At 34.6% G+C, this 26505-nt stretch overlaps 1 long non-coding RNA gene across 7 annotated transcripts; it reads right to left on the bottom strand.

Moving 5' to 3' along the window:
* Positions 1–463: 463 nt before the first annotated feature.
* On the bottom strand, positions 464–5009 carry LOC113285621. 7 transcript variants are annotated; one of them, XR_003328812.1, is made up of 10 exons: positions 4786–5009; positions 4566–4640; positions 3258–3364; positions 2799–2876; positions 2526–2715; positions 2345–2423; positions 1969–2261; positions 1462–1629; positions 1248–1319; positions 464–738 (listed from the first exon to the last, which is right to left on the bottom strand). It is a non-coding gene; the product is annotated as an uncharacterized LOC113285621 (long non-coding RNA). The 7 variants fall into 7 exon arrangements; XR_003328811.1 differs by having other exon boundaries at positions 1248–1314; XR_003328810.1 differs by having other exon boundaries at positions 1248–1629.
* Between the last annotated feature and the right edge of the window lie 21496 nt (positions 5010–26505).

The raw sequence follows: 26505 nt of genomic DNA, 5'->3' as shown, positions 1-26505 counted from the left end.
GCAAACGAGTACGCAAACTTAGTTCTCATACTTTGACAATTAAAACCGTTTGCATGTGGGTATGCATACTTGGTTCCCGGACCTGAATCATTCTTACAACAGTTTGCATACTGGTATGCATACTGTGATATACCCAGACAATGATTAATTATTCTCAACTCCCATTTCATTCATTGAAACATTCTTAGAAGATGGCAATATCTGTTTCACACAAACTATTAGCTTACAAGCAGTTTTCAAGTGATCGAATGATCAATACGAACATTTCGAGTCTACATCAAATGACTGTCTCACACAAATCAAGTAAGATGTTACAAGGCGATTTTTACATGATCATCTTTTGAATTTCATCAAGAATAATGATGAACGTAGTTCAAGAAAAAAAAATCCAACACATATTTCGAGAAAGATATAAGCGAGTTAAACTCAGCTTGAAATATAAAATGTGTATATTATGAAAGTTTATATAGTTATACGACTTAGTCTCAATAGGAGATAGAATAGAATAGAATAGACTTCTGAGTGATAGATGAGTTCAAGTGGGGTCGCAAAAGTTTAGCTCTGTTACGAAAGTCGATGTTGCAAATTTTCGCAACGGCTCATAAGCAGTTGCGAATTTTCGGTCGCAACAGTTTTTAACTGTTGCGAAACTGGAATATCGCAACAACCCAATGCAATTGCAAACTTTTTGTAACGTCAAAAAAATAGTGGTTTTGACCGGTTCAAAACTAGAATTCCCTGTACAAAAATGAAGTTGACCCTGTTCATTCATAATCAAATTAATCCAACAAAATCAAGTTACCCCTGTTTTAGAACCAAAACTACCTAATTAATGAACTTAACAACAAACTCAAAAGAAAAAGAAAAAAAACAAAGCTTTCAGCTGCTAGTACACCTTCCATAGTGTGTTCCTTCTCCAATTCTTGGAAAAATATTCAGAAGGATAATCAATTCCAAATAACAATGAAGACAATTAGGAAGGAAATTTTCAATTCAACCAGGTCAAACATCAGGCTTCAACCAAGAATGTAACAATAACAATAAGCATAAACCAAGGGTACTGGTACTACTAGGCCAAAAGACATCAAGCATGCACAAAACAAAGGTTGTGTGGTGGGAATATGAAGAGGCAATCCATATTAAGTATCCAACAACAATGTTTTCTTGGGTACTGAAGAAATAGGAATCTCTGCTGCTCATATGCAACAATAAGCTAACTGAAGAAATAAAAATAGATTCTCGCTCACCTGCTCGAAGGAGATTAGAGATCAAAAATTCTTTTTCTTTGATGGTCGCATTTTCTTGTCTATATCTCTGTTCTAGATCGAAAAGTGAATGTTCAGCATTCTCGAGTTTATTATGCAGGCGAAAAGTAACAGAAAATACAATAAGTTTTTGTACAGCAAAGAAAAAGATTAAAAAAAAAAAGTTTCGAGCATAACCACTCCAATAGTAAATTACCTGAGTCTTTTCGAGTTTTTCACTCATTTCTGCTGTCAACAATAACTGAGCATTATGAAGCTCCTGGACCCAGCAAGATCAACAAGGTTAACCATTCCACATTTGATTTACAACCCATCAAACAAGTAGCCCATCAAATTTATAAATTGGTGATCTTCCAACCTGAACCTGCACCAACAAAGATGATAATGATAAAGTTAGGATATGACTGAGGTCAGAGACAACATTAAAACCATAAAACAAAACAAAAAAAAAAACTATAGATAATAAGGATAGCAGTAGTTCAAAAATGACAATTATCCATATATCTCAACAGACAAACAACCCATCAGAGAAGACTCCCTGCAAATTATAGAAGAAATTATAAGCAAGTGGAAATCAACCGATCACTAGGTTCTGCACATTAATAAGACTTATAAATCACTCTATAATTTGAGTTTGAAATAATGTTAGGCTACCAAATATATGGTATACCACTTCCTAAACACAACAGTTCAGCAAACATACCGGTAAATGTGGCAACTTCGAAACAACTTTAATGATTTCCTTGGATACCGCACTCTCTGGGAAATTCAATCTTCCCTTGTTTATGTATAATTGTATATTCCTCGGCATGATATTTGACAACGAAATGGACAAGTTACCAGATGGAACATTTTCAAAATAACCACCAAGAGAACTTAAAAAGATGAAATCACGTATCCAACTCTCTTCAACATGTGACTTGGTATTGACCTCAATATCCTCTCCATCATGGCCAGGTGCTCTAAGTTCTCGTGCGTCTTAAACAATGTCTCTCCCTTCAAAAACAATGTGTTTCAGCTTTTTCACACAAAAAATTATGTAAACTGAAATACTAGGTGGAAGCAAAACGAAAACCTACCGAGCATAGCTCAATTAAGATACAACCAAGACTCCAAATATCACAAGGGTAACTCCATCCAAGTCTTGCAAAAACCCAACTGAATATCACATAGTCAAACAACAGAAGCTAGTGGCCAAACACAGGAACCTTAAATATCAGATACAAGATATGAATATGATTGGAAGTGTCAGTAACTTACCAAGAATAACCTCAGAAGCAGGGTAGTGTCTTATTGATACAATGTAACTGTGATCACGACGATCATAAGTTGCACTAACCAGCGAGACTGCGAGGAAATATTCAACTCACGAACTTACAGCTTGCAGAAGCGTCTCATGTCGAACGATATCAATAGATGTAACATCTCCAGATAAACCCTTTAAACTCATCTGCCGAAAATATGTATATACATAAAATTTTACAAAATAATTACTAACTGGAAGAGAAATAGGGTTTATGCAAGATATCTTACCACAAGGAACGCCACTTGATCAGGAATCCTTCCGGGCTGGTTTAATTTCGGAACCAACTCCTGATACTCCTTATCACCCTACCCCAACGAAAAACCCAAATGAACTTAGCATGAAAAAACAGGTATATTCAATTGTATCTTAACAAACATAAGAAATACTATAACAAGAAATCCAGCATTACCTATTCAGATCCCAAGGACCAGAACAAAGATCAATAAAACACAAGCTTCCTTTCTCCGTCAATACAAGTAGGTTTCATACTATTAATATCCAAATACTCAGGGCAGTTGCAATACATATGGGGGACAACATGCAGTTTAGATGCAAATTACAATTTGGTTGAGGAATTAGAATATGAAACAGAATAGCAGACATGCTGAGTGTTACACAAAATAGAAGATCACAAAATTGTATATTTCTTCATACTTGACATCACAACCAACAAGGCAACAACAAACCTCAAGCACTTGTCATTTACTTGGTATCTGGCATCTGCCTGATCCAAACATTGACCAATCTGGATCCAGCATCCTCCATGCCGCCTTTATTCTCAGGCAACGACCACCTGCACATGGAACCACCCCTATTTATGTATTTATCCTCTCAAGAGCAGGCATTCGACTATGAAAACAGAGGCTATTAAAGTCATCAACCAATTTTATTTTATTTTTGAGTTCTATCATATATGAGAAAAGAAAAATCACTCCAGACATTAGTTTACTAGTTTTAAAATACAATCTCAATAGGTTCTCTCCTTCCCACTCTGGAAAATAACAGTAATTCTCTGTCATTACTATGCTCCCATCACGAAAAACTCATATGACAAGCAACCAACTTGATTTTTTGGTTCATCTCGATAGGTTTCAAACCTGTAACTGCGCAAGGCATATAATATTTATTGGTAACTTAAATGAACGTCGGCTGTCTAGATATTATGCAGCTATTCATCTTTCCTCTGTTTCTAGTCCCACCTAATGCAAGGTTTCCTGCCATTTCAGTAATTTATGATGATCTAACAATAATCATGTGGGTCGAAAAGGCTATTCACCTTAACCATATGAAAAGTCGAATACGATCCAAATCACAAATTAAATCTAGCTTAAAAGATAGTTGATTACAAACTTACACTCTAAGCAAAAAATAGCATCTATTTCATGAAGGCACGCTTAATCATTGTTCATGGATTTTATTTTTAGTTTTATTTCTCTCCATTTTCTTCTCTTGTATCCATATCATAGTATATGCTTGTCAACTACCTATTATGAGGATCCAAGCTGCATTGATTTTATATGAATTATCAAGTTTATTTATGAGCGTAAGACAACACAGAAATAAGCACACTATAAAACTTTCATAGAGCATACCGCCACTTCCATCCGGCATCAACAGAGCCAGAGGCCTTATATTAACCGAGCTTACATGTATTTTAGTTTAAATACTGTAGGGAAATACATGGTTTCCTAGTTTATGATCACTTCCATATATAAGATGGTCTCCTAATAGAATAACAAATACTTATGCAGATCAATTGCAATCTTAATTAGTTCATTCTTATCATGAATCTTTTTCGTATAAAAACAATTTCATTCCATACTTGTGCTAATACTTATGCACCAGCGAATGATCTAATACATCTACACTGTAAAATCAGCTCACATTCAATCCAGAAAACCTCCTGGCCGTAATATGTATTATGTTTTTCAACTTAAAACAACTAGCCATTTGAAGATATAAAATAAAACATCGATTAGAAGAAGAAAATTTACAGTGTTATATGAGTTCCTTTCGACCTCTTTTATTGGGAACAATGGGTTCCTCTTCTTCCTTACCTCATCCTCATTCTGCAAAATCACTATCACATTAGAAATCAAATTCGAGATAAAACAAACCCTAACTTTCAAATCTCAAACCCTAACTTTCAATCTCAAATCCAACCCTAACTTTCAAACTCCACAAATCCAATCACCTATATCAATCTCAACAAACCTATTCAATCTCAATTCTTGCAGAAAAACCACGATTCATCTCAGAACGTTAACATAACCTCAAACCCTAACTTTCAATTTCTGCAGAAGGAACCTTAAATCTGATTGAAGTAAATCTAGGGTTAGAGTTATATATGTGTTATCAATCGAAAATATGTAGGACAATGATGAATAAGGTAGGTTTGTATTTGAATGATTAGTCAACAAACTCCATTGCGACTGAGATAAAAGAGAGAAAGAGAAAAGAGAGAAAGAGAGAAGAGAGAATGAGAGGTGTTCGGTCTGCTCGATAAGATATGAGATAGCCGAGTCAGTTTTCTAGCTGAATGGGCTGAATACCGAGTCAGTTTAAACTGTGCCCAGCCACACTCACGAGTGGCACATGTCAAAACCCAAAATGTTGTAAATCGCAACTGGAATAAACAGTTGCGAGTTTAGTAACAGTTCAAACTGTTGAGAAATTTTTTCAACTGAAAATTCGCAACAGCTGCTAAGATGTTGCAAATTCTGGTTACAAATCCTTGAATATGGTGTAGTGACATGAGCTGAACGTAGCACACCATTTTTGTTGTTAAGACATCAGCGACATACTTCTAGTCAGACAACTGAATATAAGTGAGGAAAAATATCTTGGTCTTCAAAAGGGTGCCTTTCTCAATCCTAAACTAGTGAGACCACATGTACGATACACATGCTTGAATTTGATTCTATTAACAACATTGTTAGAGCATAGCTCGGTTGAAATCACCAAGAATCGGTATGTCAAGTTTGGTTGTCATATTTTAGTATCATAACTCATTTAGAGTCGCTTGATTATATACTACAGTTAACTTCGTTTAGGTTAGACTAAAAAGACTAGGAATGTTGCGACATACAAGTATTACTCTGAAGACCTGAAGAATGAGAAGAAGTAACGAACTACAACTACGGTATCATCCTTCCACTTGAGGTTAGTAATATTGACTTGAACTTTTTCATTCCTAACGTATCTTTCAATACGTGCTATATTGAAAACATAACTACAAAGCTGTATATACTGCACATATTGTACATAATACTCTACTGATGAGACATGATCATAATAGTATGGTCATAGTATTAAGAAATTAGACTACGAAGTATAACGCTTATCTTTTGAACTTCGTAGATATGACATCGGCATAATCTTGTATATAGTTTTATGATTATGTGTATGGGTTATGGTGAAGATTTCATCCTAGGAAATAATGTTTTACATTTGTTTAAAGGAAGTACATTCATGAACTTGTTTCGTGAATCGAAATGGAAATCAATAGGTATATTGGTCTGGCTATTCATTGCATATTCTTTGATGACCAATATGTGTGAGTTGGTAGAACCGATCTTAACTCAGGTTATGTATCTTGGTATAACCGATCACAATACCTAAACTTATGATTTGGTATGACCGGTCCTGGTAATTGGTGTAAACGATCCTAAGTAATCACCATGAGATGGTATGATCGATCCTTGTAATTGGTGTGATGGATCCTCATAATTGGTGTGACCAATCACAAGATTTGTGTAACCGATCCTTGTAATTGGTGTAACCGATCCTAGTGACTGGTGTGACCGACCACAAGTAGATACCATGTTTAGGTAGAATCGATCCTAGTGATTGGTATAACCGATCTGAACCCATGTATGTGACTTGGAAGGACCGAACACAACTAACCTGAAAAAGCGGGGGTCTAACAACCACACCCAATATTTCGGTAGGCAATCTGTATGGACTAACTCCAATATAATTCCGAGAGAATCAACTAGACTGTTAGACTCAATCAAAGAAATATCTCCAAGAGTTATTCTCTGTTTCTCAATGTAATCAGCAAATCAAACAGATAGAAATCCATGATTATTATGATAAATAACTTGAACGGTACCAAACACCAATGTTCAAGTGTCAATCAACAACCAAAGGTTTGATTTACCAATTGATTGAACTACGCACAACCTGTGATATTTCAATTATATAAAAAAATATAATGCAGAAAAGAAATAACACATACACCAGAAGTTTTTTTAACGAGGAAACCACAAATGCAGAAAAACCTCGAGACCTAGTCCATATTTGAACACCACACTTTATTAAGCCGCTGCATACTCTAGCATAATACAAGTTAACTTAGGACTAGAATTTAGTTGAGCCCTAACCAATTATCACACCGATTAAGGTACAATCGCGTTCCTTACGCCTCTGAATCCCAAAAGGACTCTACGCACTTGATTCCCTTAGATTATCTCACCCACAACTAAGAGTTGTTACGATCCAAAGTCAAAGACTTGATAAACAAATCTGTCTCCCATAGAGAAGTCTATTCTGATAGATAAATTTGTCTTCCACGGAAATACCTACGAAGTTTTGTTTCGTCTTTTGATAAATAAAGGTGAACATGAACTAATTGATAATTCAGTCTTATATTCCCGAAGAACACACTAAAAATATCAGTCACCTCACAATAACTTAACTATATGGTAGTAAAACAAGTTATTATGGAATCACAAAGAATGAGACGAAGAGCTTTGTGATTACTTTTTATATCTTACATATCAGAGATAAATCTCGAGCAAGTTTTAGAGAAGATAGTACTCAATACGATATAACAAGTAAGATCAGAACACGCAACTACAGAGAAAATAGTTGGGTCTGGCTTCAGAATCCCAATTAAGTATTTAAGTCGTTAACCTATAATGGTTTTAGGAAAAACCTAGGTAAAAGGAGTATCGACCCTAGTCGCAACTAGTATCACACAGAAGGTGTGGAGATTAGGTTTCCCATTTGCTAGAGTTCTCCCTTATATAGTCTTCAAATAGGGTTTGATAACTTTGAATCAAAGCAATCAATATTCACCGTTGGATGAAATCCCGATTTAAGATTCAAGCTAAGTTTGCTTAAAACCAAAGCAATATATCTTCACCGTTAGATGGTCTTAGTTTGTTACACACAAATGAAATATACCTTCATTTAGATATGGGTAACCGTATCTAAACGTGTATATTGAGATGGCTCAATAATAGTTAACCGAAGTTATCCATATGAACACTTTTGCATTAACCATGTTCATCTTAACACTTATAGATCAAATAATAATCAAATGAATCTAACTGTGTTACTCATATATTTTTTCAATTGTTTATATTCTCATAGAAGTATACAAGACACAATTGAAGTAAAATCAGATAGATTCAAAAGAATTAGTTCATGAACATTTTAGCCACGGTGTGCAAAGATTGCATTCCTTAATTTATAAATGTATTTGTTCATGAGTATGAAATCATACTTAACCGATTTTAGAACTTAACCACATAAGTTTGCAAACGGGTACGCAAACTTAAGTTCCGGACTTTGATCTTTTCCGACAGTTCACAAACGGGTACGCATACTGTCGTTCCAGACCAAATTCAGGTGAACCAGTTTGCAAACGAGCACGCAAACTTAGTTCTCGTACTTTGACAATTAAAACTGTTTGCATATGGGTATGCATACTTGGTTCCCGGACCTGAATCATTCTTACAACAGTTTGCACACTGGTATGCATACTGTGATATATACAGACAATGATTAATTGTTCTCAACTCCCATTTCAATCATTGAAACATTCTTAGAAGATGGCAATATCTATTTCACACAAACTATTAGCTTACAAGCAGTTTACAAGTGATCAAATGATCAATACGAACATTCCGAGTTTACATCAAATGACTGTCTCACACAAATCAAGTAAAATGTTACAAGGCGATTTTCACATGATCATATTTTGAATTTCATCAAGAACAATGATGAACGTAGTTAAAGAAAAAATCTTTCCAACACATATTTCGAGAAAGATATAAGCGAGTTAAACTCAGTGAAATATAAAATGTGTGTAATATGAAAGTCTATATAGCTATACGACTTAGTCTCAATAGGAGATAGAATAGAATAGAATAGAATAGACTTCTGAGTGATAGATGAGTTCAAGTCTCCACATACCTTTTATTGATGAAGTTCCTCCAAGCTCCACTTAGTAGATCTTCACACATTATATCCTAATCTGAGACATAACTATAAGTAAACTAGAAATCAAGACTTATAGTTTTGACACCTAAACTTGACAAACAAGCTTGAGATAACAACGTTTGCGAGTTCGACAGAGCAGTGCTCTAACATAACCATTGTGACTTGGTATGACCGATCACATAGTAGTCTTCGAATACTGGTAAACCAATTCTAAACTTGTTTGGAAGTATGGTAGAACCGATTCCAAGAAGCAAATCCATGTGGATATGAAATAAGGATTTGCAGTGAAAAGATGTCAACATACTTTGGACACGGGCAGTAACTCTTATCATTTATTGTTCAAATATATTCCTTGGTACTCAAGGTGATCCTGTGCCGAAATAAATTAAGAATTTTTTAATTAAGGTTTTTGGTTTTATATGCTTTTATTACCAGCAATTAATGCATAGCTCTAGAAAATAAAAAGCAGTAATGTGCATTTACTATTTTCTATTGAGAGATTTCGAAAATATTTGACAATCATTTATTGGAATTAGGAAAACCGAATTTGGGCATTCATTACATATCTTGAGAATATATTCGGTTTTGGAAATTCCTTGGTGTCCAAACATCCTTGGGCTATAAATACTTAAGTTTACATTTCTAGCAAACTATCCTAAAAGCCAAGCAAACTTCATTTCTTATTTTTCTGTTGGAGCCGTCTATTCGGAGGAAAGTATCCTAATTAGGTGAGATCTCTTACGACTCGTTTGAAGACTTCTTTGGGATCAATAAGCCCAATGAGTACCGTTGTGGGAAACTAGATAATTGCAGTGTTATTAGTTTTTGATTTGATTTGATTGACTAATGGTTGTTGAAACTTTGATTGCATCTAGTTTGTTTATTCTTGATAATCTTGTCTTATGATATAAGATTCACTCAAACTAGATCAAAGTATCGACGAGATCTTTAGAACTGTTGTTAAATATAATGACATCTTGTGATAATCTATTGTTAACAGACTCTGTTCAGTGCGTGATTGATCATAAGAGATTCAATTGGTGTTGTGCAGGTATTTGAAGGCAACAAAAGATTTGGAGACGAAAAAGAATTCTTATTAGTTTTCGTATCATGTGGATTTAGTGCACAAACCTTGATCGGATGAGATCCAACTAGAATCATTTTATCTTTGATAGATCTTATTGATTAGTTGCTTGAGATCGACATTCTCTATATTTCTCTTTGATATCTATGTTGATTGAGTGCGAATTTATACTTGACTATTTTGGTAATTATAGTTAGATTGATCTAACTAGACAAAGGAGTTTATTAGATTAAACATAAGAGCCTTTGTCAGTAACTCATCATTATCTTGTAGCAAGATTGATTAGAATGGTCACCAAACAGATTATTCCTTTGATGTTTGGAATGCGATCCAAAGGACTTGCTATTCACGTGCGTGACTCTAGAAGTCGAAGACGCAGGGATACTGAGGGAACTAAGTAGCTAGGGGTAGTCTTCTTGGTCTCAACTATATGAAGTTGGTATTAGATTTTCTATAGCGGCTTAATTCTGAGAGTATTCAAAACTGGACGAGGTCCCGGGATTTTCTGCATTTGCAGTTTCCTCGTTAACAAAATCTTGTTGTGCCATTTACTTTACTTTTTCGCATTATAATTGTTTTATTATAATTAAAGTAAATTGCACTTGTACGTTAACTCCGCAATAATTGATAGTGATCCTATAGAGTTTGGTTATTACCGAACCTATTATCAAGTACACACTTTATCACTGTATTATCTCGATCTTGTATCCATAGTCAATCACACAAATTATCTCGTTGTTGGATTGTCTCGATCTCGTATCCATAGACAATCACACGAAGTGTGAACCGAATCGTCGCATTGTCTCTACTCTTTCCATAGACGATCACGTTCGGTAGAGGACTTATAGGTTGAAATAAAAAGATTGTGGTGTATTTGGATACCCTCGTCTTTTCAAACACCAAATTTGATTACAATAAAAAAAAATCGTAAATAAAAGTTTTGTAATCTTATTTATACTCGTTACTTAGATAATTCAAAGAGCTTTTCAAATATACAAATTATACAAAAATCCGGTGTGTATTTGGATGATATTAAGTTTTTAAATTTTTTGATCTGTTTCAAAAATAGATCAAAAAATTAAAAAACTTAGTGTCATCCAAAATACACACCAGATTTTCGTCAAGGTTAATGTAAATATTGGTTTAATGTACGTTGTTAACGTGAAATACATATGTATAGTGGTAGTTGACATTGAAGGTCATATTAATAATATCAAGGTTAGACTATTCTTTTTTTGTTTTTTTTTGACCAACCAAAAAGGGGTCTTTTCTTTGTTTTTTATATATATATATATACACACATATAGTATCGTAAGATGAGAAAATGGTTTATAAGCTGGCTAAGTGGCAAGGTACCAATATGTAAGAAGTTGCACGTATAATTATAGTGAAGAGCGTGACTAATGCAATCCGTGTACATCACATGATAAATTTTAAGCTGTCAGATAGCGATATGAATAACACGCAACATGCCTTATGGATAAATAAAGCAAATAATACAGGTAAACATTTTATCTCTTTGAAAAGGCTTCTAAAACAAAGGGGAAAAGTGGATTGTGTTTCCGAGACCTTCATATATATAGGTGCACTTTCAACCAAATCTGCATGGAAATTATGCACTAAAAATACTTCAATTTGGAGTAAGTTTATGCAAGCTAAATATTTTCCTGATGGTGATCTTTTTTCCCTTAAACAGAAAGGAAACACCACATTTTCATGGAGAAGTATTAGTAAAGACATAGCTATTGGAGCTTGGGTGATGGACAAACAATATTGATATTCTAGCACATATGGATTCAAAATCTACATGGACCACCTACACCAAAACTGAATGCAGTGAATCTGAATCAATATACTTATGCCTGGCAACTCTTTTCTCCAAATACGTTTACCTGGAATACATCTATAACCAATTATCTATTGGTGCTACTACTGCAACATCTATTCTTAATACTTCTATACATCAACGTTGTGAAGATGGGTTTATCTGGTTACTAGAAAGAAGCGGAAAGTGTTCAGTTGACTTTACCTACCAGAAAATGCATGAAGAAAAATATGGTCTTTCAACTGTTAGCTCAATAATGCAAAGGATTTACAAGAAACTTTGAAAACTAAACATGTTACCAAGAATTAAGCCATTTTTATGAAAGTGCGTCAAGAATATCCTTCTTACAAGGGACAAGCTTTATCATGTTATCCCTGATTTGGATATTACTTGTCCCTACTTCCCAACTCAACTAAAATCTGCCACTCACTTACTGATGGAATGTAACCTCTCCAGACTTGTTTGGTTTGCAACTCTTGGTTAGTAGGAAAATCTGAATATGAATATTGAAGAATGGGTCTGCAGCTAGTTTGATGAGTTGTTTGCTAATCAAATTACAGAAGGAAAAATATATTAGTGCACAGAGTCATTGTTGCTTAGTATGTCTGGACTCGCAAATGTGAGATAATCTTCCAAGGACGTGTTGTTTCCTCTCAATCGATAACAGTCAACTGTTATAATTACTGGGCTGATTAAAACAGTCGTACTGTCTGAAACCCGATTGAATATAGATAATCTGCACTGGATACCTCCCTCTAGTGGCATCCTTACTATAAACTGTGGTAGTTCTTATTATAACTTATCTAAAATGGTGGGGTTGGTTTAATTTTACATGATTTTGCAGGGGATTTCAAGGGACCAAAATGCATCTATCTAGCTTACTCATGAAGTACCGATTAATCAGAATGCAGGGTCTAATGGAAGAAGTCGGATGGTCCAATGACTTACAACTAGCTAGAGAATGTCTACCTTCAGCTAGACTCAAAGATTGTGGTTGATGCGGTTAATAACGATGTCTTCGTTATAGAGTGGAGACTTCGGCATTTAGTTATGGATATTTTTTTTGGGCGATTCCTTCGGTGTGTTAGACTGACGTGATAACCAACTACACCACGAAACCTTTGTTATTGATATTAAGTCTTATTTTTAGAAATTTTAACTCCTAACAATATATGCGTGTGCCAAATTACATGAATAAGGTAGTTGATATACTGTCGAAGTCAGCTGAATGGAGAGAATGAGTGATGTCTGTATTCAATATCCTCCCAGTATATCAATGTTCAATTGCTAGAGGATATAAACCATGTAAACACTTGATTCTTTTCTCAATGATTTTTTTTTCTTGCTTCAAATATTAGTTTATTAACAAAATGTGCAAACTAACCCTTAAAAGCTAAAAAGCAAATTGATCACCCAATCCCTTTTGAAATATTTAATAATTAATGCCAAACCGCTCAATGTTAGTTAAAAAATAAGACCTTCCTTGAAAAGAAACAAAAGTATCCTCCGCAAAATGTCTCACATTAGACCTGCATCTGGCATCCTTAGTTTCTATTGTACGTAGTTTAAAAGAACATCAAATGATCAAGGAGGAATTTGCGTTACCCTCTCAAAAAAGAATAGTTAATTGGCATTACCCCCTATTAATTTTAAATAGGTAAAACCTCCTATAACCTGGTTGTGCCATAACTGAGCTATTAGCATAGCACGCATAGTGCACACGTGTGTCAAAAAAAATATTATCATTTTGAAACCAAACTACCCTTCCATAGATGAACAATGTATATTTGATCTTTTAAGATGTGGGTTGAGATCGTTACACCTGCCTTAATCTCACCTACTAGGTCATCTCAAGAGGCGGGAGAGAAACACAACTATTCCTTCTCAGAGACAGTTCCAGAGAGAGATATATAGAGAGAGAGTGAGGGTTTCCCCAAAATCACTTCCATTTCCCCCCAAATCTTACCAGAGAACTAGATTTTCAAGAAGATCATATAACAGTGGGTCTTTGAAGATCAGACGAAATGGGGGTTTAGACATGTAGTTCCCTGATTGTAAGAAACTATAAGTTATTTTTTTCAATTCAGTGTTATGATTTTGTCGATTTTGTGTTAGGCTTTGCTTGATATTGTGTTTTTATGACATGAGTTTCATGATCATGGTCAAGATCATGATAGATTTAGACTAAGTAAACAACAGTTCTATGCATGTTTGATGAAACTGTTTGATCCATTGATTATTTATGCATGTTGTTGTTTTTTCAAAAACTGAATTTGTGTATGTATATGTGTGTAGTGGTAGAAAAGAATATGGTTTAAAGGACCTTGTAATTCATTATGGTGGAAATTGGCCACCTGACCAACCAATTGGGGGATTATACTTCTTTTATTACATGAATGGTAAAGAAGTGCGTCACAAGAACTTTGATGGAGACTTCTTGAGCATGGCTGGTCTTATTGCTAGAACGGGAGACCGTCTACATGGTTTAGAAGGGGTGGATTTTTTTTGGACATAGAGGATGACCCAGACTTGCTGAGAGTTTGGACAAATTCTGATCAAGAAGAAGGAATTCGTGAAGTACATTTATTCACGAGTCAAACAGATCCTACAAAATTAGATGTGGGTGCAGGTGTACAGCCATATGTTTCATCTCAAGTTGAAGAAGGTGATGTTGTTGGTCCTACAACACAATATCAGAGGGATAGACCTATAAATATCGATCTTGATGATTTGGATGATGTGTTGGTGGGTCAGCAGCATAGTCAGCAACCACATGAGCATATGAGTCAGCAGCACAGTCAACACTCTACACATGTGTTAAATTACATATCTTCAAAGACAGTGGTAAGCAAACCACCACAAAGAACTTCTCCTAGAGTTGCACCACAGAAAAGAGCTAGTGCGGATGGTAGTACTACACAAGCAGCTGCAAAGAAGACGAATAAGGGTAAAAGTGGTGACCTGAAGTGTGCAAGTAGACGAAGCTAAAAAAATCCAAATAGCATAGCATTTGTTGGAACCAATTCTGATGGAGTATTTAGCCATTGCTGGTTGGCTTTTGATGCATATCTAGAGGGCTTTAAAAAGGGATGCAGGTCAAGTGTTGTATATCGTTGTTGTTAGAGCACTGCTCGGTTGAACCCACCAAGCGTTGGTATGTCAAGGTTGGTAGTCATATTTTAGTATCAAAACTCATAAGTCGCTTGATTGGATTACTAGAGTCCACTTCGTTAGGTTAGACTTGGAAGTATAGAAATGTTAAGACATACAAGTATTACTCTGAATACCTGAAGATTCCGAAGACGTATCGACAACGACGATAACACTATACTTCCACTTGATGTTAGTAATACATGACTTGAATTGTTTCAATTTCTATATAGTTTTCTTTCAAGTCGTTTCTAATTGAAAACATAACATGCGAAATTATACGTGTGAAACTCTAGTATAATAAACTTGATCATCATGTTGTAATTACAGTCAAAGAACAATATATCAATAAGTAATAAGCGCTTTATATTGGTATATTGGTTTACGAAGTATAACGCTTATCTTTTGGAACTTCATAATTGCGGCATCAACATAATCTTTGTAACTCGTTACTAGATTTTGTAGTGAACATAGATTTGATTCTATTACTAGAAAACTATGTTTGATTACATAATTTCAAGGAAGTAGACATATATGAACTTGTTTCATAGTCCAAAGAAAATCAAGAGGATTATGGTCTCGGTTTGCATTGAAGATCTTATGTATGACCGATCCTAACCTATATAGGGAATCAAGGTAGAATTGATCCTAGTTTATGTTAAGAGTCAAGGTAGAACTGATCCCTACCTATATCGGGAGTCAAGGTAGAACCGATCCTAACTTGATTTAGGTATCATGGTAGAACCTGTCCCAATAGGCAAAACCGATTTCTATTTTAGGGTTTGTGTGATGCGGAAAATTGGTTTGAGAAATAGGAAAGTTCAAGATGTCGACATAGTGAGTAATTTGAACATGTGCTGTAATCTTATTTCTTAATTGTTCAAAGATATTCCTTGATACTCAAGGTGACATCCCAAACCAAAATTAGTAGAGAATCTTTTTGAGATTTTCGAAATTAATATGTTTTGTTTTGCCAGCAATCAAAACATATCTCTGGAAATATATATTAGTTAATTGCTAGCTAATATTGAATTATTCATTGAAATTTCGGTTGTACAGTTGGATATTGGTTGGAATTCATAAAACCGAATTTAGGTGCTTTATTACATATCTTTTGAATATCTTCGGCTATGGAAATTCCTTGGTGCCCAAACTACCTTGGTATATAAATAGTGAAGTTTGTTCTTGTTACATACTTATCATGAGCCAGGCAAATTTCATCTTTGATGTTTCTGGTGTAGCCGACTAATAGTATTCTCGTAATACTATCTTGGAGATGGGAGTAACATAATTAGACGAAATCTCTTATGTCCGCTAGTTTGAAGATTTCTTTGGGATCAAGAAGCATCTACTAGTACCTTTGGTGGGAAACTGGAATCGCATTGTTATTTTAGTTTTCAATTATTGATTTTATACACTAGCGGTTGTTAACTCTTGAATGCACCTATTTTGTTTATTCTTGAGAACCTTCTCTTCTGATATAAGGTCATTCAAACAAGATCAAGAGCTTAACGTGACTTGTGATCGTTCATTGTTAACAGACTACGTTTTGTGGGTGGTCGATCATAAGTCAGGAATCAAGTTTATTATTGTGCAGGTACAAAAGACTATTAAAGATTGGAGACGTGGAGATTTTTATTATTGCTTAAGTATCTTCGTGATTGGCTGGGATCCGACTATATCTGGTTTATATTTGATAGACTGATTATTAACAAGTTATATTTAGATCGAAAAGCTATGATTTGGTGTACTCTTCAGTATCCGAATGTGGTAGTTCTGTTTGACTTGATCTGGTTAACTTGTTTAATCCATATCTTGGAAGATATAACCTCAGAAAGGAGATTTAACTTATTTTAATCAAGAAAATCCTTTGTCACACTCAACATCATATATCTCTGATTTACTTCTTGAGATAGAAGAATGGTTACCAAACAGATTAGTCTTTTACTGTTTGGAAGACGATCCAAAAGGTTGAGTGCTTAAAGTCTTCAGAGAGACTAAGGAAACTTAAGATAGTGGACTCTATCTTAGGATTCACGTGCATTGGCCAGATTGGTTGTAGGCGCAGGGATACTGAGGAAGCTATGTAACTAGGGGTAGTTTGATCTCAACTATACGAAGTTGGTACTGTCTTTGTATAGCGGCTTAATTATGAGAGTATTAAAAACTGGACTAGGTCCCTGGGATTTTTCTGCATTTGCAATTTCCTCGTTAACAAAATCTTGTTGTGTCTTTACTTTTACTTTCCACAATTATAATTCTTGTTTTAGTTATAATTAAAAGGAAATACAATGTACATTAATCCAAAACACTTGATATTGATCCTATAATATCGGTCTCGTACTGTAACTATTATCAAGTGATTACCTTGTTGTTGTCTCGACTTTTTCCATAGACGATCACACAAGGTATCCGACGTATAGGTTGATATCGAAAATATTGTGGTGTACTTGGTACCCTCGTCATTTCATATGTTACTGAAAAGACGAGGGTATCCAAATATACCTCAATTTAAAACTTTTCCACCTATAACTCCTTTCTCCGAAAGTGATTATCTATGGACTGAGTCGAGACAATACAACTAATCGGTTCACACTTCCTGTGATCGTCTATGGATATGATATCGAGACAATACGATAATAAGATAACTTGTGTGATTGACTATGTATACAAGATCGAGACAATACAACAACGAAGTATGATTACTTGATAGGTTCGGACTTAACCAAACACAATAGGATTGCTATAAATTAATTAGGAATTAACGTTTGTGTATTTTACTTCTAATTATAATAAAACAATTATGATTACGGAAATAGAAAAGTAAAATACACATCAAGATTTTGTTAACGAGGAAACCGCAAATGCAGAAAACCCCGGGACCTTGTCCTGAATTGAATACTCTCATAATTAAGCCGCTATACAAAATCTAAACCAACTTCGTATAGTTGAGACCAAGCAACTAAACCTATAGTTCACCTAGTTCCCTCAGTATCCCTGCGCCTCCAACTTGTAATAAGTCACGCACTTGGAACAATTCCTTTGGTTCGTATTCCAAACAGTAAAGGAACAACAAATTTGTTCAGTAACAAATCTTTTCAAACAACGTGATATGAGTTTGACAAAAGGCTTTTCTGTTTATACCAATAAACTTCTTTGTCAGGTTCTTAGATCTATCTATTCACAACTACCAAAGTAATTGTTTAGACAACGCAATCAATACTCTTAATCACAAAGAAATGTATTGATGCCTATCTACTCAACTAACCAATCAAGGTTATCACAAAGATAAACCGATTATATTTGGATCCCCAACCGATCAAGTTTTGTGCACACCAAAGTTTATGAACTCAAATAAGAAATCTTTTTTGTCTTGAAATCTTCTTAGATCTTCAATAAACACCGGCACACAAACAACTTGAATCTCTTGTGATCAATCACACACAGAACTGAGGTTGTTAACGATGGATTATCACAATATGTCTTTAGATCTACAAATAGTTATAAAGATCCCCGTTGATACTCCGATCTAGTTTGAGTGAATCTTATATTAGAAGAGAAGATTCTCAAGCATAAAATAACTAGGTGCAATCAAAGTTCAACAACCGTTAGTCAATCAAATCAATCGAAAACCAATAATAAACTGCAATTATCTAGTTTCTTACCAACGGTACTCGTAGAGCTTCCCAATCCCAAAGAAGTCTTTAAAACGAGTGGTCGTAAGAGATTTCACCTAATTAGGGTACTTTCCTCTCCGAATAAGCGGCTCCACCAGTAACAACACAACTAGGTAGTTTTGCCAGCTCTGAGGATTAGTTTGCTCGAAACACAAACTTCAATATTTATAGACCAAGTAAGTTTGGACACCAAGGAATTTCCAAAACTGAATATATTCTCATGATATGCAATATATTTCCAAATTCGTTTTTCATAATTCCTGGAAATGCTCTGTCCAAATATTGACCGAAATCTCAGTCGAAAATCTCCAATTAGTAAATGCACATTACCAATTTTTATTTTCTAAAGATATGCATTTAATTGCTGGAAATTAAAAGCATATAAAACTAAAAACCTTAATTAAAAGATTCTCAATTTATTTCGATCCGGGATTCTCCTTTTGTTAGAGCACTGCTCGGTCGAACTCGCAAGCGTTGCTATCTCAAGCTCTTTTGTCAAGTTTAGTTTTCAAAACTATAAGTCTTGATTTATAGTCTACTTATAGCTAAGTCTCGGACTAGGATAGAAAGTATAGGTGATCTCTAGACTCCACGGCGTTCATCATGCAAAGACGAAGAACTACTCAAGGAACTGGTGGATCTTCATCGACTAAAAGGTATGTGGATACTTGAACTTATCTATCACTCAAAAGTCTATCTACTCTATCTCCTATCTTGAGACAAAAGTCGTATTGCTATATAGACTTCGATTATACACATTTGCTATTTCGATTCGAGATTATCTCGCTTATCTATTTCTCGAAATATGTGTTGGTAAGCTTTCGCTTTGGCCAAGTTCATCTTTACAAGTGTCTAAAGTCATGTTGATTGTTTCAATCTCTTGAAAATCGCTTTGATGAAAAATGGAATGTGAATAACCTCTATATAACATCCTCTAAGAATGTTTCAATAATTTAAATAAAGAGTTTAGATATGTAACCATATTTGTATATAAGCATATAGTGTGTTCGCACATTAGTGTATAAGTCCAAAACCAGGAACCAAATGTATGCATACTTGTGTGTGTACTAAATAGATGATGGAGACTGGGTAACTATGCGTACCCATACGCATACTGGAGGAAGTTCACGACCGTGAATTTATACTGAGTATGGAAATCAAAACCAACTCAATCCGGTTACTTAAGTATGCGTACCCGTACGCATACCAGCGGAAAGTTCACGTCCGTGAATTTCTGCTAAGTTTGAAAACCAAAACAAACTCAAATCCGGTTACTTAAGCACGCATACCCGTACGCATACTTAAGTGTGTTACTTTCTAAAATTGGTTTTTTCATGAATTAAAACATTTATATAATAAGGAATGCAATTTTTAAACCGTGGCTATAATGTTCATGAATCGATTCGAGTGAATCAAAACCAATTTTGCTTCAATTGTGTCTTGTATACTTCTATAAGATCTAAGCAATTTAATAACTCTCGAACTAGTTCATTTGAGTCATTCTGACTAGTTATGGTGAATATGGATAAGGTTGATATGAAAGTGCTCATATGGCTAACCATTTGGTTAACTACTGTTGAACCAACTAGGTATACACGTTTGGGTACAGTTACACAAACCTAAATGAACATGCATTTCATTTGTGTGTAACAAGCTAAGATTCGATCTAACGGTTGAAAGATTAGCTTGAATATAATCAGGTTTTCATCTAATGGTGAATATTGAATGCTTTGTTACCAAGGTAGCATTGATTGCAAACCCTGATTTGAAGACTATATAAAGGAGAACTCAAGCAACTGGGAAACCTAACCCCCACATCTCATGTATGATACTATTTGTATAAGCTAGAGTCGATTATCCTTTAACTTTAGGTTTCTATCGAGACCCTGTAGGTTAACGACTTGAAGACTTCATTGGGATTGTGAAGCCATACCCAACTATTTTCTCTGTAGTTGCGTGATCTGATCTTGTTGTTTCTATCGTATTGAGTACAATTGTAAAATTGGCTCAAGATTAATCTCCCTAATAGGCAAGATAGAAAAGTAGTCACAAACATCTTCGTCTCATCGTTTGTGATTCCACAATATCTTGTTTCGCTGGTCGATTAAGATTACTGTGAGGTGATTGATATTTCTAGGTTGTTCTTCGGGAATATAAGTCCGGTATACGAATTGGTTCTTGTTCACCTTGATTTATCAAAAGACAGAACAAAACTCGTAGGTATTTCTGTGGGAGAAAGATTTATCTGTTCAATAGACTTTTTTGTGTGATATAGATTTGTTTATTAAAGTCTTCGACTTTGGGTCGTAGCAACTCTTAGTTGTGGGTGAGATCAGCTAAGAGAATCAAGTGCGTAGTATCCTGCTGGGATCAGAGATGTAAGTAGCACAACTATACCTTGGATCAGTGTGAGTTTGATTGGGGTTCAACTACAGTCCAGACCGAAGTTAGTTTATAATAGTCTAGTGTCTGTAGCGGCTTAATACAGTGTTTGTTCAATCTGGACTAGGTCCCGGGGTTTTTCTGCATTTTCGGTTTCCTCGTTAACAAAACTTCTGGTATCTATGTTATTTCTTTTTCGCATTATATTTTGTTATATGATTTAAATATTACAGGTTGTGCGTTGTATCGATCAATTGGTAATACCAACCTTTGGTTGTTGATTGAAATTGATTGATCATTGAACATTGGTCTTTGGTACCGTTTAAGTGATTTCTCTTGTATTCAATTAGACTCGCAAATTGCGATTTGCTTGAGTAAGTATTAAATCAAGAAATTGAGATATAACTCCTTGATATACTTTTCTTAAGATTGAGTCTGGCTGTCTAGTTGATTCTCTTGAAAGTATATTGGAGTTAGTCCATACATATTTCTACGCGAAATATTGGATGAGGTTGTTATACCCCCACTTTTTCACCTTTAGTTATTAAGGAATATCTTTGAACAATAAAAGATAAGAATTACTGCACATGTTCAAAGTATGTCGACATCTTTACTTTGTAAATCCTTTTTCATATTTATAATCTTGGAACCGATTAGACACACTTCCAAACAAGTTTAGAATTGGTTTATCTGACTTCCAAGAACTATGTGATTGATTATCCTATGAAATCACCATTAATGGGTTTCACGGTTCTACCAAAACACAAGGCTTCGATTCTACCTCCATGTGGGTACTAGGATTGGTCACACTAGCTTTCCAAAAATTGGTTGACTAGGTACTAGGATCGGTTACCACATTATTATGGTATTTTACTTGTGATCGGTTGCATAAGTCATAGATCGGTTTCCAATTACTAAGACTTGTTGTACCTCTTACAATGATCGATTCCACATACTTGTGATCGGTTGCACCTCTTTATAGGATCGGTTCCCCAATGTCTAGAGTTGGTCATACCAATTACAACATATCGATCATACCATCTCAGGTGATTACTTAAGATCGGTTTCACTAATAAAAGTCATACCAATACAAAAGTCAGGCATTGTGAATAGTTTTACCAAGATACATAAACAAGTTATGAGCGGTTATACTAAACACACATATTGGTAATCCAAATATTTGCAATGAATAACAATACCAATAAGCCTAGTGATTTTCCTTTCGATTTACAAAACAAGTTTATGAATTGTACTTCCTTTAAACGAATGTAAAACATTGTTTCCTAGGACGAAATCTTCACCCATACCCATACATAATCACAATAGCATTCATATGATTATGTCGATGTCTTATATACAAAGTTCAAAAGATAGACGTTATACTTCGTATTGTAATTGCTTAATACTTTGTCTAACTAGAGTATAATCATTCACAGCTTCGCAGTTATGTTTTCAATATGCACGACTTGAAAGATACGTTAGGAATGAAAAAGTTCAAGTAAAATATTACTAACCTCAAGAGGAAGGATGATGTCGTCGATGTAGCTCTTTACTTCTTCACATTCTTCAAGTCTTCACGTAATACTTGTAAGTCTTATATCCTAGTAACTTTCTAGCTAACCTATACAAAGTTGACTCTAACAATATGACAACCAAACTTGACATACCAACGCTTGGTGGGTTCAACCGAGCTATGCTCTAACAAAGATAATACTTCCCCCTAAAGGTAAGATAGGTATATTTTCAATCCGCACGTTTTTGTTATTTTCTTTGCAGTTAAGATAACCACAAGTATCAATATGATATGTTACTCCCCCTTATTCTATGCTTTACTCTTTCATTTGATATAACGTTTAAGCATCATTGTCATTTCCTTAGTGATACCAAATCACTTGTTTAATCCATATATTTCCCCCCCTTTTTGTCACAAAATGACAAAGGTACGAGCAAATAAAAGACAAACCGAAAGGATCTTACAAATCTTAAAAGACTTGCAAAACCTATAAGAGTTAAGCACGAGGGTTCCACACACCATTTTAGATAACCAATATCAAAATCGAAACTACAAAGTAATTTTGTTTTGATATGTTACCAAAGAAACAATAGCCCGAAGCAATTTTCCCTAATAGTTTAGAAAATTAAAAATTGACTAAGAACCTTAGTTCTTTTGCTAAACCGATCGTACAAATACAATCGCTTGTTCGATAAGACCAAAATAAAGATCAGAATTAACTTCATCTTTCTCATCAGGTTCTAATTATTCAAATAATAACTTAGACCTTTCACTTTTAAACAAGACAAGTATTAGGTTAGTTAACTAGCATTTCTTTTTAAGGCATTCGATTAGACTTGAATAACCGAAACCTCCACTTTGATAAGTCTAACTAAGATCAGAATTAACTTAGTTTCTCTTATCCAGAATCCAATTGGACTAAACAATCCCGGAAACCCTTTTGTTAATCCATAAACAATTCATACAAACCAAATAAATCAACTTGCATAATTATTTACCTCAACCGGAAGCAATTGAAACAAATATAGACATTAAAGTACCGCAATTGCACCGTAATTTTGTAAACCTAAACAATTGACACCAAAAAATAAAGCAAGATAACAATAATTTTTCTTAACCGGAAATAATTGAATCACACACACATCCATACACAAATAATGGAATAAACATCAATTGTACCGAAATTTTTTTAAGCAAAACCAATAAATATATGCAATAAAATCAGGCTTTTCTTAAACAGGAAAACGATTAACTAAAAAATTCGTTACCTCAAATTCCGCATCCTTTTCTCCCCCAAAGATATTTCATTAAGCGCAAGTTCACATAGAACTCTCCCCTGTTGTGTTGTCATCCTCTCGCAAAACAAAAGAACAACAACAAAGAGCAACCTTTACCAGAGCAAGGTTGAAAATCGGTTTTAACTAATGCGATGCAAAAGTTGAAACCACGAAACACATATGCTTTTATGCTAAACCAAAAGGATTCAACATATTGTGACTTTTTCACATATCAGTTTCAATCAGAACCCCTTATGATCCTTTGATAAAGCCTCCCAACATGGGCTAGAACTTAATCCTGCTAAACCAAAAAGTCACCCAAACCATAAGGGTTCACACAGTATGAGATTGAATATTAAGGTTATAAAAACCGAAATCAAACATCCCATAAACATACATAGCAATAATATAAAGCATTCAAGTACAGGCTATGTAATCGAAAAAACTATCACAAGAAAAATTATAAAATGATAATTTTATTCATTAAATAATAGATATTTTTATTCAAAATAGACCTTATACAATTATTGAAATAAATAAAAAACTGATGTCTATTGTCTTTCTAATCTCAAGTTTTGTGAAGATTGCTTTCAAAAACTGGATTCAAATTCTTCTGAGCATTTCCTTTCCAAATATACGATTCGTTCATCTCAAACAGTCGAGAATGAAGATCAGCTAGTACTTCTTTTCAATCCTTTATCATCAACCCATGATGTCTAATGCAACTTCTAACAATAAGAATCTGTTTTCTTAGAGAATCTTGAGGATTATCATGCAGAGATACATCATGAGTTTCAGTCAGAACTGATGCACAGAGTGCTAAATCATCAAGAGACAATCCTTCTTTTGCCGAATTTTCCATTGACACAATATAGTGTTCTTTCAGACAAGAACACTATATATATATATATATATATATACAATGGAAGAAAATCAATGGAAAATTTGGTTTATGGATGCCGAATATATTTTCCCAAAAGTAAAAGATATCGGTTAAGACTATTTTTACTTAAGGAACAAATATGTACATCCTGCCCAGATTTATGCTTCCTCACAATCATAATTTTGGAAACAGGTGAGGATGCATTTTTCAACACAATCAGTGTGTGTTGAGATGAGAATTATTCTCACCATAGGTAACAAAGACATCCTTAGGATGACTTATAAACACAATAGACTGTGTTTCCTTATGTTCTTTCTTCCTCTTGTAATTGCAAGAGTTTGCAATTTCTTTTTGAGATCTAATAAATTTACCAGCCTTCAAAATATTTATCCCCTTGTGAAGATCCTTGATAAATTTATTTCCATGGAAGATTGCAGTGTGGTTATATCCTCTACATGAAGAACTTAGTATATTATCAGAACAACTAGTTTCTGACCCTTTTGGTTTGTCAACCAATTTTTCTTGCTCAGATTTCACCTTTCGGGTTTTATCTGACAGGAATTTCAAAAGGTTTTCAAGATCTAGGCTTAACCTTTTATTTTCCTTAATTCCCAACTCAAGTTTTTCTAAACAGTTCTTTGGAGTTGATTAGACTCACATGATTCATCACTGTTAGAGTTGGAAAGAAGTGCATTACTGTTAGATATTCCTTCATAGGGTTCTTCCTCCGGAATATCATGAAGAGTAAAGACATAAGCCTTGTTGCACTTCTGAGCTCATCTGCTGGAACAATGTTTAGCCATATGTCTGAATCTACGGCACTTGAAACATTGGATTTATTCACTATCCTTTTTATGACAAAAACATAGTGTATTAGGAACATATTTATCATTAGATAAGAATTCATTAATTCGTTACTCAAGAAGCACAATTGTTGAGTCAAGCACCTTGTCCTCTTGACAACGTTTCTCAGTTTGATTCTTCAGCAGAATTTCTTTATCAAAGATCTTTAACTTTCCTATGAGAGAGCTTCGAGAAAGTATAGAAAGATCATTTGCTTCTATTATGGCATGTTTGTTAGACTCGTTTCTGGATGGTAACGGTCTGAGAATTTTGCATACTATTTCCTTTCAGGTATAACCTTTCCAAGTAAGAAAGAAGCATTGACAATCTCAGAAAGTTTAGAGTTAAACTCCTCAAAGGTATCGTTATCATCCATTTTAAGATATTCCCATTAAGAAGAAAGGGACAGAAGTCGTGCTTCTTTCTCGGAATCATTTCCTTCAAATACGGTCTCAAAAGTATCCCATGCCTCCTTAGAAGTTTCACAGGACAGAATATAATGAAGGAGATCATCACTTACTGCGTGTATGATGGCACTAAGACCATCAGAGTTCTGCTATGCAAGATCTCTTTCTTCATAACTGTAGAATGCTAAGCATTTAAACTCTGCTTCTGGATATTCTACTCTTGGTATTTGATATCCGTCTTCGATTAATAGCCAAGTATTAAAATCTCGGGATTGAAGAAAGGTTCTCATAGAAGCTTTCCAAAATGGGTAATTCATCCCATTAAATCTTGGTGGTACGTTAACTGAATCATTCATAAGATTCATTTTCTTATAGGTTGGATCGTATCAAACACAGATTGTTAGATTTTTTTGTGTTTGCCCACTATGATACCAATTGAAAAGACGAGGGTACCCAAATATACCTAAATCTAAAACTTTTCCACCTATAAGTCCTTTCTCCGAAAGTGATTGCATATGGACTGAGTCAATACAATACACCTAATCGGTCACACTTCGTGTGATTGTCTATGGATACGAGACCGAGACAATATGACAATAAGATAACTTGCGTGATTGACTATGGATACAAGATTGAGACAATACAACAACGAAGTATAATTA

The sequence above is a fragment of the Papaver somniferum genome, chromosome 6, assembly GCF_003573695.1.
Source record: "Papaver somniferum cultivar HN1 chromosome 6, ASM357369v1, whole genome shotgun sequence".
NCBI classification, from domain to species: Eukaryota; Viridiplantae; Streptophyta; class Magnoliopsida; order Ranunculales; family Papaveraceae; genus Papaver; species Papaver somniferum.
Note: the sequence above shows the minus strand (reverse complement) of the source record. Positions and strands in the feature narration are given on the sequence as shown.